At 42.6% G+C, this 19051-nt stretch overlaps 1 protein-coding gene and 1 long non-coding RNA gene across 3 annotated transcripts in view; one reads left to right on the plus strand and one right to left on the minus strand.

Moving 5' to 3' along the window:
- LOC5574440 overlaps positions 1-19051 on the plus strand; it is a 63724-nt gene that overhangs the window by 1167 nt on the left and 43506 nt on the right. The gene's annotated exons all lie outside the window — the stretch shown is intronic.
- LOC110677884 overlaps positions 702-19051 on the minus strand; it is a 58356-nt gene continuing 40006 nt past the window's right edge. Inside the window, exon 3 of the long non-coding RNA XR_002501255.1 lies at positions 702-1340. This is a non-coding gene — a long non-coding RNA (uncharacterized LOC110677884). The remainder of the gene's footprint in view (positions 1341-19051) is intronic.

Below are 19051 nucleotides of genomic sequence, written 5' to 3' on the forward strand. Positions count from 1 at the left end.
TAAATTTAATTATTCATATGACTTTTTGACAAAATAAAAAGCTGAAATTTGGCAAATCGTCTAAACTAGTGATGATCTATCCACCATGTCGTTTTTATCGAAAAATGTTCGTTTTATTCCATAGTCAAATCTACTGGTACATTACAACCATTGGTACCGGCACCCTACTGCCGTGAATCGCAAGTCAGTCCCATCTGTAAAAAGTAGGCATTGAGAAAATAGGCTGTGATGTTTTCAAACTCGTTTTCTATACGAATATTCAAAAAATTCCAGAGGGTTGGAACATGTTCCAATCTTAATGAAACTTTCACAACTTGTATATCACTATGATATCTTACCGAGAAAAATATAAAGATAATCAAAACAAGTTGCATTTTTGTGTTCCATGGTGCGAAAGTTTGTAGTGGGACTGATATGCGGTTACTTTTCATTGTGGGACAATTTGACTTGCTGTTTTTTCCTAATTTTTCCGAACAAATCATATTATTTTATTAGTGCAGCTGAAAGAGCATTGAAAAGATGTTGAAAACTGAACTCAACTCAATTTTGACGAAAATGCAGATGGGACTGACTTGCGTTCAGGGCAGTTTAAATATAGATATATTTTTTTTAAATTGCCTCAACAACCTCGAACGGAAATCTTGTAATGACCTTGATAATCTATCCACTTGGGCTAGTAATACGGGAAAAATGTATTTAAATTTGAGTCAAAATTATTTAAATAAATATTTAAACAAAACGATGAAAATATTATTAAAAAAAAAAATCAAAATCTAGCACAAATGGAAAATAGAGCAGTAGAATATAGAAATATCGAATTTCCCGGTAGAATTGCAGATTTGTTCGATAGAATAGTAGTTTCAGTATTTACCCTATAGTAAAATCAAGAAAATGTATGAATTACAGGGCTGTTGCAACAGTCGCGTATTTCGCGATTCTCGCAGATTTATCCGCCAGTCGCGAAAATCGCGAGTGCATGAAATACTGTCGCGAAAATCGCGGATTTATCATATCATGACGCGAAAGACCCTAATTTACATTTTACAATGAAGAGTTACATTTTGTTTATGGTGGATGTGCAGAAAATTTTGAACATCTTCCTTCATTCCTATATTTATACTTTTGTTTAGGATTTTATTTTTGTATAAATACAGCTTGCAGATTTGAAAGTATTGGAAAATGGGAGTGAGCCAAAGAACGAACTACTTTGCTTGAAGGTTGAAACGAAAAAGAATGAGTTTATTCATGAGGCAGTAAAATTCAAAAAAGCATAGCCTACTATAATGGTTGATACAATTCAAATTGCGTTAGGGGATTGCTTGACATGTCGCACTCTAACACTCCTCCTCGACTTTGGTCGGCAATAACCCTAACTGTTATGCTAACATTTTTATTCTACAATGTTGCAATGGCTTTGTCAAGATATCTGCAAGCATTTGTTCTGATGGACAATATTTTAACATAATTTGTTTTCTTTCTTGCAGGTTCCTAACATAGAAATATTTAGTTTCGATGTGCTTTGACCGTTTCTCAATTCGATCACTGCTAACTAATTTAATACAACTCTGGTTGTCTTCGAATGTTGGGATTGGCTCCGAAACGTCCTCACCGAAATCAGCCAACAGCTTCTTCACCCACGTGAGCTCTTGGCAAGCCTCTGCCAATGCCACGAACTCCGCTTCCGTGGAAGATAATGCTACGCAGTTTTGCTTTCTGGACGCCCAGCTAATAACACCACCTCCAAAACGGATCAGGAAACCGGTATTTGATTTCCGGTCACGATGGTTGCCGGCCCAGTCAGCATCTGCAAACATCTCTAATCCCGAGTTCGACGATCCAAGGTGCAATTCGTAGTCACTTGTAGCCTTCAGATATCTGAGCACCCTTTTGGCTTCCTGCCAATCCAGTGGCGTGGGGCAGCTCGACTTCTGTGCCAGAATCGATGTGCTGACAGCTATGTCCGGACGTGAATGGACCGACACGTACAGCAGACCTCCTATCAGGCTGAGATACTGAGCGTTACTCGGCAGACGAACCTCCTCCTCCTTCTGCTGTAGGTAGACTGGATCTAAGGGGATTTTTGACGGTTTGGCATCCTTCAGACCGTGTCTCTCTGCCAGCTTCAAAATGTAATTTTGTTGGTTCAACTTGAACCCGCTGGAATGCCGCACAACTTCAATTCCGAGAAAATGCTTCACGTCCCCCAGGTTGGCAACTTCAAAGTTTTTCAGCAGCTCCCGAAAAATTGCATCCCATTCCTCGCAACACTTCGTCGATTCGCTGGTTCCATACACGGGCGGATTGTTTTAACCCGTATATGCTCCTCCTGAGCAGGCAGACCGTGTTCGGGTTTCCGGTGGAGTATCCTTCCGGCTGCTTCATGTAGATTGGCTCTTCAAGCTTTTCATGAAGGTACGCGGTCTTCACATCCACGTGTTTCACGAACATTCGACGACGGCTGGCAATGGTCAGGAGAGAACGCAGTGTTACTTGTTTGGCAACAGGAGCGAAAACCTCATCGAAGTCGACGCCAAACTTCTGCGAAAATCCTTGTGCCACCAACCTGGCCTTGTGGCGGATAACGTTCCCCTTCTTCCTTCGTCTTAAATAGCCACTTGCATCCAATGGCCTTGCGGTTCAACGGTAGTTCGACCAGTTCCCATGTACCATTTTCAATGTGAGATTGGTACTCCTCGTCCATTGCCGCTCTCCACAGGTCGCCTTGTTGACCATTCAGAGCCTCGGATGGGGTGCGGGGATCATCATTTGCCTTCGTTCGATTGTTGACAACAAATCCCTGCTACAAGCGGCATGCTTGTGCTTCAGGACTAACATCACGTACGGCGGTTGCCGCATTGTCGTCTGGTTTGTCTGAAAAACGGTTGGAGGGCAATCTAGTGCTTGAGAAAAAGAAATCTTTCAACTTGCCTGTGAGGAAGCGCTCCCTGCCGCTTCGCCTCAACGCCGGTGACTCGGGCGGATTTGAAGATGTGCGCGACGGGAGCGCAGGGGTTGTCACAGTGTCATCAGGAAATGGATCCACGGTATCGCTGTACTCACTGCCAGAATCGTCTTCATCTACAGGTTGCTCGATGCTACCTTGCTCGGTAGGTACCCTTTCGCAGGAAATCGGTTCCCACGGAAATTCGCCATCGATGTCCAGCCGAATCGTTTTCCGTTCCTCTGATTTCTTCACATTGCTAGCGGCCTCCACCACTCCTCCTTCACGGATGAAACTTACATCACGGCGCTTGATAATTTGTTTCGCTTTTGGGTCCCACAGGCGGTACGCTTTAGTGTCCTCATCGAATCCAGTTAGAATGCATTCGTGTGCCTTTGCATCCCACTTCTTGCGTTTCTGTTTCGGTATGTGAGCCATTATCGATGACCCAAAAACACGGACGTGTGCGAGACATGGCTTCTTGCCGCTCCACATTTCCTCCGGAGTCTTATCGTGTCCCTTCGTCGGAGAACGATTCACCAGGTACACCGCTGTTGCTGTTGCTTCTGCCCAAAAACTCTTCGGTAGGTTTGCTTCGAACAGCATGCAACGTGCACGCTCCACGATGGTTCGGTTCACACGCTCTGCCATTCCGTTTTGTTCTGGCGTGTAGTCAACCGATGTCTGGTGGCGGACTCCTAAACGCTTCAGATGATCACTCAGGAGTTTGTTGGTGAACTCTTTTCCGTTGTCGGTACGTAGCACTTTTAATTTCTTCCCAGTCTGTCTTTCAGATGAGCACCGAAAATCTTCAAAGGCCTTGAAAACGCTTTCAGCCGATTTTTCGGCCAAGAAATACACGCTGATTCTCCGCAACTTGTCATCAATGAAGGTGAGATAATATCGGCTTCCACCCAACGATTCCGTTTCCATTGGACCACAGATGTCGGAGTGTACCAGTTCAAAAAGCTCCGTTGCTCTTGAACCTACATTGCTGAAAGGCAAACGAGAAAGCTTACCCGTTGCACAAATCCTGCAGTTCTCATCCTTCTTGGCTACGTCGCTGAATTCGAGGCCCGATACCAGGCCGCCCTTGAGACGCTGAAGACTGTTGAAATTGATGTGACCCATCCTTCTGTGCCACAATTCAACGGTAACCGCCGGCGAGCAAGACAATGCTTTCGTAGGCAGTAATTGGTCTAATTTGAAAAGACCGTTCGTTCGACTACCTGTAGCGATGATAATTTTCGCAGCAGACCAACTTTCCGGGTGAGCCCCGTATCTTCAAACGCTGCTTCCAGCTTTGACCACGTTTCCTTGGCTGTTTTCGCTTCTCGCACGTGGACGTAGTTGACCGGGTCAAGTAAGAGAATGATTTTCCCCCGCGTTCTTCTGTCCTTCAATGGATCTACGGCAGGATCCGTTCCGTCCGCATTCGGCGTTGGCTTGACTGCTTCCCACAGGTCTTCCAGCTCGAGAAACGTCTGGACGGCGAACTTCCACGTGGACCAATTTTCTCGCCCCACTAGAAGCTCAATCGACGGCAGACTCGTTGAACTGTGCACCCCATGGTGCGGCCGGTTTTGTGTAGCCACGTTATCACCAATTTGCTGGTGATTTGCACCCAACTTCCTGGCGTGTTCATTTTTCGGACAATATTCGCGAAATACTTTTCGAGTGAAAAAAAAATGGCTAAAACACCAGGCCCATAACCTATTGGAAAATGGGAGTGAGCCAAAGAACGAACTACTCTGCTTGAAGGTTGAAACGAAAAAGAATGAGTTTATTCATGAGGCAGTAAAATTTAAAAAAGCATAGCCTACTATAATGGTTGATACAACTCAAATTGCGTTAGGGGATTGCTTGACATGTCGCACTCTAACAGAAAGACATAAACTTTGGAGTTCTAGTCCGTTTGGCTTTGGCTTCCTCGAAATATTTAAAAATCGTTGATGTTGCATCTTGCTATGATTTTTTGGAAGTATACTTTAATTAACCTTCCGGCAGTCGCGGTTGAATCTATGACAAAAGGTCGAAAGGACAGAAGGTCGAAAGATAAAAGGTCGAAGCACAAAAAGGAGGGACAAAAGGTCGAAAATATATTTTCAAAGAAGGAAAAATTTCCCATTTCACGGTTGACTATCGCCAGAAGCGCCTCGCTGATGCTAGGTACGAATAGCAAGTTTTCCCCCTTGTTAAAAACACGACAGCGCGACTTTGAAGTGCTGAAGAAAGTTATCAGTAATGTAAGTAGATGAAAAAACCGAATTTAGTACTATACCATTTAATTCCACTAGAGTTTGTATCCTTTGACAGATACGCGTATTTCGACCTCAACTGTAAGGCCGTCTTCAGTGTCGTGTACTAGACTCGGAAGTCGAGTCTAGTACACGACACTGAAGACGGCCTTACAGTTGAGGTCGAAATACGCGTATCTGTCAAAGGATACAAACTCTAGTGGAATTAAATGGTATAGTACTAAATTCGGTTTTTTCATCTACTTATAGGTATTCTACTAAACAGCTCGAAGATTTATTATTATCAGTAATGTATTTTTGAAATTCTTTTACGTATCTTGTAAGTATTTTTTGGAACTACATATCTGGGACAAGAAAAAGATTATAGTCATTTGAACATAAATATAATTATAGAAAATAATCTTCATTTTCGGTGTCCCTTGGCTTTCGCCCAAATGTGGGATATTGTGACATTTACGGAACATTTAGAACTCGATTCCGTATTACTAAATGCCTGACATTACCTTAGAAAATTGAAAACATTCTGATGGATTCTTCATATTATTTGATCAACTTTTATAATGGGATTGGAGCGCAAGGACTACTGTGCAACAGCCGTAATATTGTGGTGTCCAGTGTATTCTTCCTTATTTCGCATGAATTCTTATAAATAAATGGCGAAATTAAGTGTATTTGATTCGAACGTGTTCGAGGTTTTGAATCCAAGTGAAGCAATAATTGCAAAAAGTGTACCTCCCGTGGAAAAAGTGAAATTAAAGTGATTTGTTCCAGCCTAGCAATCAGCCATTTTTTCGCGTATAAATTTTGAGCAAGAGCGTGTCGAGCACGCCGTTTCCTTATGTGTTTGTGTAGTGCCAATGATAATGTCGCGTCTTTGAATTTGTGTCCGTCCAAACGACCAAATACTACTGATAGTGAAATGGTTCGAGAAAGAAAACACCAGATCTCGATTACTTTTTCAAATCGACGTAGGTAACTTTCATACGGTTTTGAGAAATCTAATTGAGAAGAATCACAACCTGTCTTCTAAAACTGTTTTAAAATGAATCACCTTTGTAACATTTTTTCACCGTGTACATCGCTCAAATTTTGCATACAATCAGATCACGTTTAAAAACAAGGTAGTCTCTATTATTTTCAACAAAAATAATTATAACAAAATGATAAGCCGTTTCATACAGTTACTTTCGACGTTTTTCTTCCAGTGTAAAATCGGCTCAAGTAGTGTTTTGTTTTGATTCGTGGTTAAGTCACTTTGTCTCTCTATACAGCGGGGCGACGAAAGTAGTGGTTAGGTTGCGAAAGTTGAAAATCTTACTTACGTCGTTTTGTAAATCCGGGAATTAATCGTTCTAAAAGTGAAAAATCTAGTTGGGTAGGAGCGGAACATGTGGAATTTCGCCTGCGACACACGTAGGATCAATAAAGTAAGTTCATTCCCTTTTTTGACTTGAGACTATTTGAACAAGTTTTCGAGAGATGTTGAAGCGAAGACAGCAAACTGAAGCTAAGTATTTGTCTCGTTTTTTTCTTCTGAATGTGCAGATGTGGATTGGTTTTGAACGTTGCAAAGTGATGCTGGGGACGAAGATGTAGATTTCAACGGATCGATGTGGGAGTAAATGTGTTTTTATTTCAGACTGTGTTTTTTTTATATTTAACACTCACTGTCTGCTCTGTGTTGGTACTGTTTTGCTTTATTTCATCTCTGCCATCAAATATTTTAGAGCGTCCATTGCACGATGAAGTCAGCGGAGAGTCGTTCTCTCCTCTGGAAAATCTGAGAAAGGTGAGAGTGGGAGAGAGAGGGCTTCGCTGCGAAAACAGATCGGTTGGATTTCCTTCATTCTCCATGGACCAATGCACGGGTTCACTAGTTTGACGTTTGAGCGGTGCCGTATTATTTATGTTACCATAGTAACCAGTGGATTCGGCACCGCTCAGGCGTCGAATTGGCGGACTCGTGCATCAGTCCATTGCACGGTGACGTCATCAGTGAATCGCTCTTTTTCCCTCCTTCGGGAGGTCTGAAAACGATGGTGCCAGCACCTGTCAACTAGTTTTTAAGTTTTGTTAAAGAGCGAAAAAGAGAGGGTTTCTCCGTGAAATGCCTAATGGGCAATTCATTCATTAGTATTACTCGCCCTTATTTCTTATAGGGGAAGTGGGAGTAAAGAACACCTTAAGATCAGCGATAGCTGAATGATTTGCTCCACATAAACTGAAATTTGCAATTCTCACACATCGCCTAACTGTCGAGGCTAGTATGCAACACCAGAGACGGTCCTGCGGTTGAGGTCGGAATGCGCGTGTCTGTCAGGGGATGAATGCTTTAGTGGAGTTAAATGACAAATTCGGTTTTTTGTTATTTTGATCTGAGTAGTGTTTGATCCTTCGACCTTGTCGCTTGCTCCTGCGGGGGCGGGCAATGAGGGCAGGATTAAACTTGTCGCGCGTCGTTCGCTCAGAGAAATGAAAAAGCGCCGTGGATCGTTAGTAGTGTTTGATCTATTGATCGCGTCGCTTGCTCTTGCGTGGGCGAGTGACGAACACTTATTTGACATACAATGCGATTATCGAATTATTTCGCGAATCCGGTTAGGCGTGATTATATCATGGATCGCATCACCAAACATTGGTGACTCCCAGATCTCTACCTTATCCCACTAACCCAATATCCTTTCCATGACAACCGCGGAGATGCAGAGGTGATCTCGGTCTCTAGTAACAACGGTAGTCACACTAACATTCCTTCCCTTCCCCGATGACTGTAAGGACGTGGCCGGCGCCGTTATTGACTTTTAAATTTGAGCTCTCGATTTGTGCACATTGAAGAATGGTAAGCTAATCCCAAGCCCCATTCATTAATTCCCTGTGCAACTTCGATTGTTCTGGTCAATCACGGAGTAGCAACTACGAATTGTACGGTCATCTATGCTTATGCTATGCTTATGCTTATGCTTATTTGATCAACTTTTATAATGCAATCAGGGTATGCTTGGTCCGGCAAAATGTATGAATTTAGTAAACTTCCAAGCCAAGATAAATCTAATTTCTAAATTTATATAAGTCACTTGCTAGGGAACGGACCTGGTGTAGTGGTTAGAACACTCGCCTCTCACGCCGAGGACCTGGGATCGAATCCCATCCCCGACATAGTCACTTATGACGTAAAATGTTATAGTGACGACTTCCTTCGGAAGGGAAGTAAAGCCGTTGGTCCCGAGATGAACTAGCCCAGGGCTAAAAATCTCGTTAATAAAGTCAAACCAACCTAAGTCACTTGAGGTTTTGTGTCGCATGACTTTGTCCTACAAAATGTTTGAATTGAACATTTTTCTGGGATTCCCAAAATTTGCTACGAGAACCTCGTGAGGTGAAGGTGAAGATAAACCACGGCCAAACTTTGAATTTTAAAAAGTACAAATCTAAAGAACCTAATAAGAGTTCGGACTGAAGATTTGCTCGATAGGTTACTCGCTGCAGGTGAAAAATTCGATTCATTTTCACCTTAAGACAGTTTTAATTAATCCTTCATGAAGCTCTGCAAATTTAGACATGTCGCAAAGCCATCTTTCATTCTCCCCGCAGTGTTAGGCAAAATATGCGTTGTAAATTAGCGCTTGGTTTACGTTAAGTCAAGATTAAGAGAATTATTTCAGCTACCGAAATTGTTTTTTCATGAGTAAACATGTAATGGAAAAAAATTGAGTGTTTTTTTTTTGTCGCGGTTTGGTGCTTCCAGGCGCGGAATGAATTATAGAAGTCGCGATTTTCGCGGATAACATTTTGAAATTTTTGTAACAGCCCTGGAATTACCGCGTTTCTTTGACTTTTAAAGGTAATTTCAGGACATTCTTCTTCTTTCTGGCGTTACGTCCCAACTGGGACAAAGCCGGCTTCTCAGATTAGTGTTCTTATGAGCACTTCCAGAGTTATTAACTGAGAGCTTTCTTTGCCGATTGACCATTTTTGCATATGTATATCGTGTGGCAGGTACGAAGATACTCTATGCCCTGGGAATCGAGAAAATTTTCTTTACGAAAAGATCCTCGACCAGCGGGATTCGAACCCACGAACCTCAGCATGGTCATGCTGAATAGCTGCGCGTTTATTGCTACGGCTATCTGAGCCCCCTAGAACATCTATGTATGTTTTATTTTCCTTCGAGATTTTCATTAAGGATTTTTAAGCATTCGATTAGAAAATTCTTTAGTCGTAGAATCTTAGAAATTTTTTCTCCAGCGCATTTTTCCAAAGAGGTTTTTTAGTTTTTCCTCGAACTTATCCAGTAAATCTTTCATGGGATATCAGAACTTAGCACTTAATTGAGAAACAAGTTTTGAGAAACAACACTTTGTTGGGAAGCAGAATTCAGTAAGGGCTTCTTTCAATTATTTGCTAAGTAATTTATACAAGAATTATTCTATTTATTTTTTCAAGGAATCTATTGTAAAGTGAATTTTTCAAAAGATAAAAGTTTTCCTGAAGAACCTATGGAGTAATCGAATAGAAATCTTAGACGGCCTTAAGATTTACGAAAAGATCCTCGACCAGCGGGATTCGAACCCACGACCCTCAGCATGGTCATGCTGAATAGCTGCGCGTTTACCGCTACGGCTATCTGGGCCCCTAATTCCAGGACATATAGCATTGTAATTTTGACAGTATCTTTCCAAAAATCTGTGACACTTTGCTGTATATTAACGATCAACGCTCCATCATCGTAATCATCGAAACTTGAAAAGCAGTTTGTTCCGGGAATTAACTTTTGCGTGGTCTGGACAGCGATTTCTTCGGTTTTACGAAAAGACAAAACACGAACGCGTTTAATCGGCACTGTGTTTATTTTATAACTGAACAAAGATACAAAGTTTGTTTATTTTTCAGGTAATGCAAAAGAGAAACTTACACGGAAAGAAATGTAGACTGTATTTCAAACTTTACTCTTTCATACACCCCCCCTTGGATCGTCCGATTCAACATCTGGTAGCAAACACACCTTCGCTACTGCTCGTCGGTATTCACCACTCGAAGACTTGATGGTAATCACCCTGACTACGCCGTCCTTGCCGGGGTGCAAGGCCACGATGCGACCCATTTTCCACAACTGTGGTGGCACGTTCTCGTCACGAAGTAATACCAAAGATCCTATCTTGATATCTAGTACGCCATCCTTCCATTTTTGCCGGGTTTGTAACGTGTGGAGGTAGTCCGTAGACCACCGGTTCCAGAAATGCTCCCTCATACTCTGCACGTGCTGCCACCTTGACAGCCTGTTGATCTTCTGTTCACCATACGACGGTTCAGCAATTGCTAGACCGGGACGTCCGATAAGGAAATGCGATGGCGTCAGTGCTTCCAACTCATTCGGATCATCCGAGAGGGGACACAACGGACGCGAATTCAAAACAGCTTCAGCTTCTGTCAGGAATGTCGCCATTTCCTCATAGGTCAGTATAGTTTCGCCAACGACTCGTTTGAATAGGTGCTTCATTGATTTAACTCCAGCCTCCCAGATCCCACCAAAGTGTGGACTTCTGGGAGGGATGAAGTGCCAGATGATTCCTTTCGCACTGCAGAACTCAGCCAGTTTCTCAGTGTGAGCCTGATCATCAAATAACTTTCGCAAGCAAGCCAGTTCGTGGTTGGCGCCAAGAAATGTCGTACTGTTGTCAGAAAAAAGGTCACTAGGGAGGCCACGTCGGCTTACAAATCGTTGTAGTGCAGCGAGGAATGTCTCGGAACAAAGATCGGTGCACAGCTCCAGGTGCACGGCTTTTACGGACATACACACAAATACACAGACGTACGCCTTGAAGAACCTTGGCTTGCGACCGCTTTCCTTCAGCACGAATGGGCCTGCAAAGTCGATTCCGGTTTTGGAAAACACTGGAGATGGGGTGACACGATAACTAGGCAGGTCGCCCATGAACTGCTTCAATTGTTGCGGATTGTGTTTGTAGCAGGTATAGCAGCGACCAGCTATCTGTTTCACGACGGACTTCACCTTAAGAGGCCAGTACTGTTGGCGGATAATGGACACTAAGGAGAAGGTATCGACCGTGATTGTTTTATTTTATTTTGTTTTACGGCTATAGCGGTCATGCGACTCAAAGCTAAAGGGAGTCTATAGAAGCAAATGATGGAAACGAATAGGTGCATAGGCGTCGCAAGGGAGCGACAAGATTGAAAATTTTTAATTAGGTGGTGAAAATTGAGCAAGCCATTTTTAAGTCAGTAAGCATCGAAGCGTCCTGTATTTTGCCTAGCTTCTCTACTACCTAGCTTTGAGTCGCATGACCGCTATAGCCGTAAAACAAAATAAAATAAAACAATCACGGTCGATACCTTCTCCTATGTATGAAAAATTTGGCTAATAAGAAATGCAGTTCTAATAGGATCATGTGGTGACTGGCGGGAAGAGCACACATGATAAAGACAAACCATCTTTGACTGCGTGTTAATTCCCAATATCAGTCATCGATCGATAGAACCGTTCGGTTGATTGCCGTCAGTATAAGAGCACATTGAAGCCTCCTGTATTTTGCCTGTGTTGGTAGCAACGCTCAAAGCTTTGAGCCAACCCTTTTCCAGTAGAGAAGCTAGGCAAAATACAGGACGCTTCGATGCTTACTGACTTAAAAATGGGTTGCTCAATTTTCACCACCTAATTAAAAATTTTCAATCTTGTCGCTTCCTTGCGACGCCTATGCACCTATTCGTTTCCATCATTTGCTTCTATAGACTCCCTTTAGCTTTGAGTCGCATGACCGCTATAGCCATAAAACAAAATAAAATAAAACAATCACGGTCGATACCTTCTCCTATGTATGAAAAATTTGGCTAATAAGAAATGCAGTTCTAATAGGATCATGTGGTGACTGGCGGGAAGAGCACACATGATAAAGACAAACCATCTTTGACTGCGTGTTAATTCCCAATATCAGTCATCGATCGATAGAACCGTTCGGTTGATTGCCGTCAGTATAAGAGCACATTGAAGCCTCCTGTATTTTGCCTGTGTTGGTAGCAAAGCTCAAAGCTTTGAGCCAACCCTTTTCCAGTAGAGAAGCTAGGCAAAATACAGGACGCTTCGATGCTTACTGACTTAAAAATGGCTTGCTCAATTTTCACCACCTAATTAAAAATTTTCAATCTTGTCGCTCCCTTGCGACGCCTATGCACCTATTCGTTTCCATCATTTGCTTCTATAGACTCCCTTTAGCTTTGAGTCGCATGACCGCTATAGCCGTAAAACAAAATAAAATAAAACAATCACGGTCGATACCTTCTCCTATGTATGAAAAATTTGGCTAATAAGAAATGCAGTTCTAATAGGATCATGTGGTGACTGGTGGGAAGAGCACACATGATAAAGACAAACCATCTTTGACTGCGTGTTAATTCCCAATATCAGTCATCGATCGATAGAACCGTTCGGTTGATTGCCGTCAGTATAAGAGCACATTGAAGCCTCCTGTATTTTGCCTGTGTTGGTAGCAAAGCTCAAAGCTTTGAGCCAACCCTTTTCCAGTAGAGAAGCTAGGCAAAATACAGGACGCTTCGATGCTTACTGACTTAAAAATGGCTTGCTCAATTTTCACCACCTAATTAAAAATTTTCAATCTTGTCGCTCCCTTGCGACGCCTATGCACCTATTCGTTTCCATCATTTGCTTCTATAGACTCCCTTTAGCTTTGAGTCGCATGACCGCTATAGCCGTAAAACAAAATAAAATAAAACAATCACGGTCGATACCTTCTCCTATGTATGAAAAATTTGGCTAATAAGAAATGCAGTTCTAATAGGATCATGTGGTGACTGGCGGGAAGAGCACACATGATAAAGACAAACCATCTTTGACTGCGTGTTAATTCCCAATATCAGTCATCGATCGATAGAACCGTTCGGTTGATTGCCGTCAGTATAAGAGCACATTGAAGCCTCCTGTATTTTGCCTGTGTTGGTAGCAAAGCTCAAAGCTTTGAGCCAACCCTTTTCCAGTAGAGAAGCTAGGCAAAATACAGGACGCTTCGATGCTTACTGACTTAAAAATGGCTTGCTCGATTTTCACCACCTAATTAAAAATTTTCAATCTTGTCGCTCCCTTGCGACGCCTATGCACCTATTCGTTTCCATCATTTGCTTCTATAGACTCCCTTTAGCTTTGAGTCGCATGACCGCTATAGCCGTAAAACAAAATAAAATAAAACAATCACGGTCGATACCTTCTCCTATGTATGAAAAATTTGGCTAATAAGAAATGCAGTTCTAATAGGATCATGTGGTGACTGGTGGGAAGAGCACACATGATAAAGACAAACCATCTTTGACTGCGTGTTAATTCCCAATATCAGTCATCGATCGATAGAACCGTTCGGTTGATTGCCGTCAGTATAAGAGCACATTGAAGCCTCCTGTATTTTGCCTGTGTTGGTAGCAAAGCTCAAAGCTTTGAGCCAACCCTTTTCCAGTAGAGAAGCTAGGCAAAATACAGGACGCTTCGATGCTTACTGACTTAAAAATGGCTTGCTCAATTTTCACCACCTAATTAAAAAATTTCAATCTTGTCGCTCCCTTGCGACGCCTATGCACCTATTCGTTTCCATCATTTGCTTCTATAGACTCCCTTTAGCTTTGAGTCGCATGACCGCTATAGCCGTAAAACAAAATAAAATAATGGACACTAATCCATTTTGCCCTACATGAAGATTGTTTTCATGCAAGTGACGAACAAGGATCTGAATAACATGGTGTTTCTCTGGAAGGAGGATCTGGTGTTTACCCTCGTACGGAATATGCGAATATTTCAACCGTCCACCGACCCTTATTATGCCAGCTTGGTCCAAATATGGTGCTAGCCCAGAATAATTATTTCGCTTCGTTTTCTCCATTTTCAGATCCTTGAGCAGATCCGAGAACATTTCCTCCTGAACCAGCTTCACGATTGTTTGAGTTGCTCTGGATAGCTCTGATGCAGTTAGATGCCCACAGTTCTTCTTCGTCGCTCGGCAGTTGTCGATGAACCTCCAAACATATGCCCATGCACACTGCAGACGTGTGAACTTGCAGACTCGCGCGAAATAAAAAGCGGGCTCCTTATTGATGTTGATCAAAATACGTTTTCGTAGTTCCGGCAGGCCTTCATCGTCAATGGGAGGCATCTCTTCTTCTTCCAAATATCGCGAATGTCGAAGTTCGGGTGAACCTCCCCACCATAGCTGGTTTTCTATTAGATGCTCTGGAAGCATTCCACGTGACAACGCATCTGCCGGATTACACTCGGATCTCACGTAGCGCCACTGGAAGTTTGGTGTGAGCTCGATGATGGAAACAACTCTATTGCAAACGAATTCATTCAGTACCAACGGAGATTTCTTTAGCCAGCTCAAAATGATTTGGGAATCTGACCAGAGTGTGACACTGTCGAAATTGACTTCCAACGCTTCCATTGATTTTCGCGTCAGTTGTGCTAGAACCAGTCCAGCACATAATTCAAGGCGTGGTATGGTGACCGGTTTCAAAGGCGCAACACGAGATTTACTGCAGAGAAGTTGAACGTTGATCTTACCATCTGCTAGAATACACCGCACATACAGGCAGGCACCATAAGCTCGTTTCGAGGCGTCGCAGTAGCCATGTAGTTCGATACGTTGCGCACCGGCTGGAATGACACAGCTCTTCTTTCGAATGTTTCGTATGGACAGCAATTGCTCACGAAAAGTCGTCCATGTATCCATCTGCTCTTCAGGAAGCTCGTCGTCCCAATCTAGTTTCAATCGCCATAGTTCTTGCATAGTTAATTTCGCAATGGTTCCTACCGGTCCTAGGAAACCTAGCGGATCATAAAGTCGACCTATCTCTGACAGAACGACTCGTTTTGTAGGTGTGCCTTGGTTGATCAAGTTCGTCACATTGAACGCGAAATAATCATCAGTAGGATTCCAGATCAAGCCTAAAGTTTTGATGGTGTTGTTCACCTCCGATGGCTCGAAATCCACCTGCTTCTCTTGTAGCTCAGCCGGTATGGCTCGTAGCACCTCTGAACTGTTAGAGCAGAACTTGTGTGCTCCAAAACCACCCCGCTTCAGCATCGCTTGCAACTGCTCGTATGTCTCAACAACTTCAGCAGCCGTTCGTCCTCCGGTAATAAAATCATCTATGTAGCTATCCTTTTTCACTACTCGCGATGGCAGTGGAAATTCGTTTGCCTCGTCCTTGGCTAGCTGTATCAAACTCCTCGTGGCAAGGTAGGGAGCGCTGGAGCATCCATAAGTGACAGTTGTCAGCTCAAATGTAACCATCTCTCCTTTGTCATTCAACCAAACGATCCGCTGGTATCGTCGGTCCTCTGGATGTACCTGTACCTGACGGTACATTTTAGGAACATCCGCTTTCAATACGACTTGGTGCGTACAAAACCTCAGGATGAGTGTGATTAAATCACTTTGTACAGTTGGACCCACCAATTGCGTATCGTTTAACGATATGCCCGTTGTCGTGGCCGCCGAGGCATCAAAAACAACTCTAGTTTTGGTAGTTGAATTACTCTCCTTATACACCGCATGATGTGGGAGAAAGTAACCACCAGCGGGATCGTTGGCTATCTCTTGCATATGTCCAAGTAGACGATACTTATTCATAAAGTCTGTATACGCCTTTTGTTTCGACGGATTCTTGGAGAAACTACTGATCAATCTATTACAACGACGCTTGGCATTTTCGTACGAATCGCCAAGCTGATTTTGAAGATCATTGAAAGGTAACCTTACAACGTATTTCCCTTCGCTATTTCGAGAGTGTTCCTCGAAATGTTGTTCTACAGCGCGTTCAGTTGCAGTCATCTTGGTGGTAACGTATCCTGCTTCCAGCTCCCAGAATCTCAAAAGAGTTTGGTTGATGTCCTCTTGAGTCGTGTTCATATGACAATGTTTTCTCGTGCGGGGAGCCAGGTCCACTGACAACCCAACCAAACTACATGTAGTAGTCACACTACCAGATCCACTCACTAACACCTTCGCAGTTGACAGGAAAATCTGCTTCGTCACGGACGTTGCTTGCGTACAACAGCTAATCGTACGTTTTTCCGCTAGATGTTCCGGTTCGGGTTCAATCTGGGCTTGCGGCACAGGGTTCTTCGGTTGATTGTTGTCGCTCGGCTTCTTAGGATCTTCAGCACGTTCATAATGCAAATAACTGTGGTGGCGTTTGCCACACGTTTTGCATTGCTTATCTGTCTTGCATTCCACTGTACGATGTCCAGTGCGAAGACAGTTGAAGTACAGTCCTGCCCTTTTCACCTTCTCGAAACGTTCAGGGATTTGTAGTTTCTTGAAGGTTTCACATTTGTAAATATTGTGAGAACCTGAGCAGCATGGGCATGTTTCTTTACTGGTCTGAACGAAAACCTTCTGTTGCTTGGGCTTGGTTATTGTATGTGGTTGACTGGCTTGGCCATGATTTGACAGTTTCTGAAGAATACGACAACGATCCTTCAAGAATTCTAACAAGTCATCATAACTAGGTTGATCATCATGAGACCATGACGATTCCCAGTGTTTCCTAGTCTCTCTATCCAGCCGCTTGCTAATGATGTTGATGAGCATCATTTCTGATAATCCTTCCATAGGAAGATCATGGTTTTTCAATGCATCCACGTGCTTTGTGCATGATTCTACCAATTATCGCAACTCTTCTCCATTCTCCTTTGTAATTCTTGGAAGGTTGAACAGTGCGTCGATATGCGTATCGATGATCAAACGTTGATCCTCGTAGGCATCTTCTAACATTCGCCAAGCTGATTCATAATCATTATTATTGATTATATCCTGGTCTATTTTACCTGACGCTTCTCCAATCAACGAGTTTTTGAGGTGAAACAATTTGATTGCCGGTGATTCGTGTGGATAGCGATCCATCACGGTGCGGAACATGCTTTTGAAAGCGTACCAGTTCTCCAACTTCCCATCGAACGTTGGGAGTAGTACCTGCAGGTGTGGAACATTGTTTACCACCTGAGGTCTGGTTTGAAGAGAAGATGCATTGGCATTTAGCGGCAACGCTACGTTCGTATCAGCTTTCAATTTATTGGCAATCATTGTCTGCACTTCAACGTACAGCTGACCGTGCAAGACTTCAAAGTTGAGATATTTCTGGGTTGACTCACCTCGTTTGTCCCTTGGGAGTAGTGCCAGAAGATCCGTGTGCACTACGTCAAATTCATCATAAGCTCGTTGAATCGTTTGCAACTGAAGGTTCAGGTAATGAATGTTGTTTGCTGCCTCCGTTTTGATCGATTGTTGAATCCGAAACAGCTTTTCGATAATCAGATCCTGACGATCCATCAAATTTTCCAAAGCACGATCCATTCCTGCTTTCTCTTTCTTGTCGCGGTCAAGTTGCTTTTGGTAAGCAACACTGAGCGTTGGATCCTGTTCCTTGTGAACTGCAGCGTCAACAGTAACAGAAACAACCTGCTGATTCACTGTCGAAGCAGGAGCGACCGATGGAAATTGTTCTGACAACTGATTAACAGTGTCCAGCGTTCTATTTTCGTCACTTTTGTTTTTCGAGAGATCGAACTGAAGACTCTTCTTCGAGATTTGACTCTTTTTCACTTTTGGTGTATCACTTTCATTTTCATTTTGAGTAGCACTCTTCAATTTTGGATTCTTCTTTTTTCCGGTCATTTTTCTGGTTATGTGGTTACATTTCGATTTTCACTTCACTAACCCAATGTTGACAAGTTTTCTTCGGTTGTTGTATTGACAACCACCAAAAACACATTTCCTTTCATTCGGTAAGCATCGCGCTTCACCGAAACAAATTCATAACCTCACTTTGTTCTTCAGCGGCTCTTTAGACAAACACACTCCTTAAAGCTTTCAAGCTTTTGCATTTGCGGACTCGCTCTGGCATGCCCACAATCAAACATAACCTAATTCTGCTTTCTGATAGCTTGGAGCTTTTTTTCACAGGTGGCAGAGCACTGTCTGCTTATAAATCACACACTGATGCTGATTTTCGTAATTAAAACCCAAATCATGGATTTTCACTAAACAATTCAAGCTTTCCGCATTTCAAGCAGATCCAATCACTTCATCACTACCAAAAATCGATTCACAAAGCATCGAGCATTTGCGATCGCATCTTTGCACGCACACCACCTCGGTATACTGCAATCATTGGCTACGCCATTTTGCACGCGGTGCAAATCCACTAAATTCACTCCCGATCAGTAACGAATCCGGGTTAAATCACCGGGAAATTGCGAGCTGTCCACATCCGGTTCCGATAGGACCAAAAAAATTTTTTGTTCAGTAATCATGAAGTTATGGTCAAACAAAGTTGAAATTTTTAGAAAAATGAGGAAATTTTTTGAATAAATTACTTATAACTAAAACTATTTTTGATTTTAGACAAATTTGATGTTCTATAGAGTTTTCATAAATTTAATTTTGAAGGTATTGATGCTAAAAGTTTCAAAATCGGTTGGAAACCTGAAAATTTACCTTCAAGACGCTTGCGCCACCTCTAAATTTCAATATTTTTGGCCCAGATTTTGAGGTTTCTCTTTTAATGTGATTAGAATTCAGTAGAGCATACGAATTTTTGGTTTTGAGAACTTTTGAAAAATAAGCCGCACCCTAATGAGTATATAAGGCATACCCAAAATAGATTCCGGTTTTTGTTCAGTTGATATAATTTGGCCATCTGATAAAACACATTGGAATGTCGCATGTATGCATACTTGCAGGCGTTTTTCGTGGATCTGATGATATTCGCTTGCATTACGAGGAAAATAAACATCACCGATTTACAAATTTTCAAAACCCGTTTTTTTTTGTTC

Source organism: Aedes aegypti, chromosome 3, assembly GCF_002204515.2.
Source record: "Aedes aegypti strain LVP_AGWG chromosome 3, AaegL5.0 Primary Assembly, whole genome shotgun sequence".
In the NCBI taxonomy this organism is placed as follows: Eukaryota; Metazoa; Arthropoda; class Insecta; order Diptera; family Culicidae; genus Aedes; species Aedes aegypti.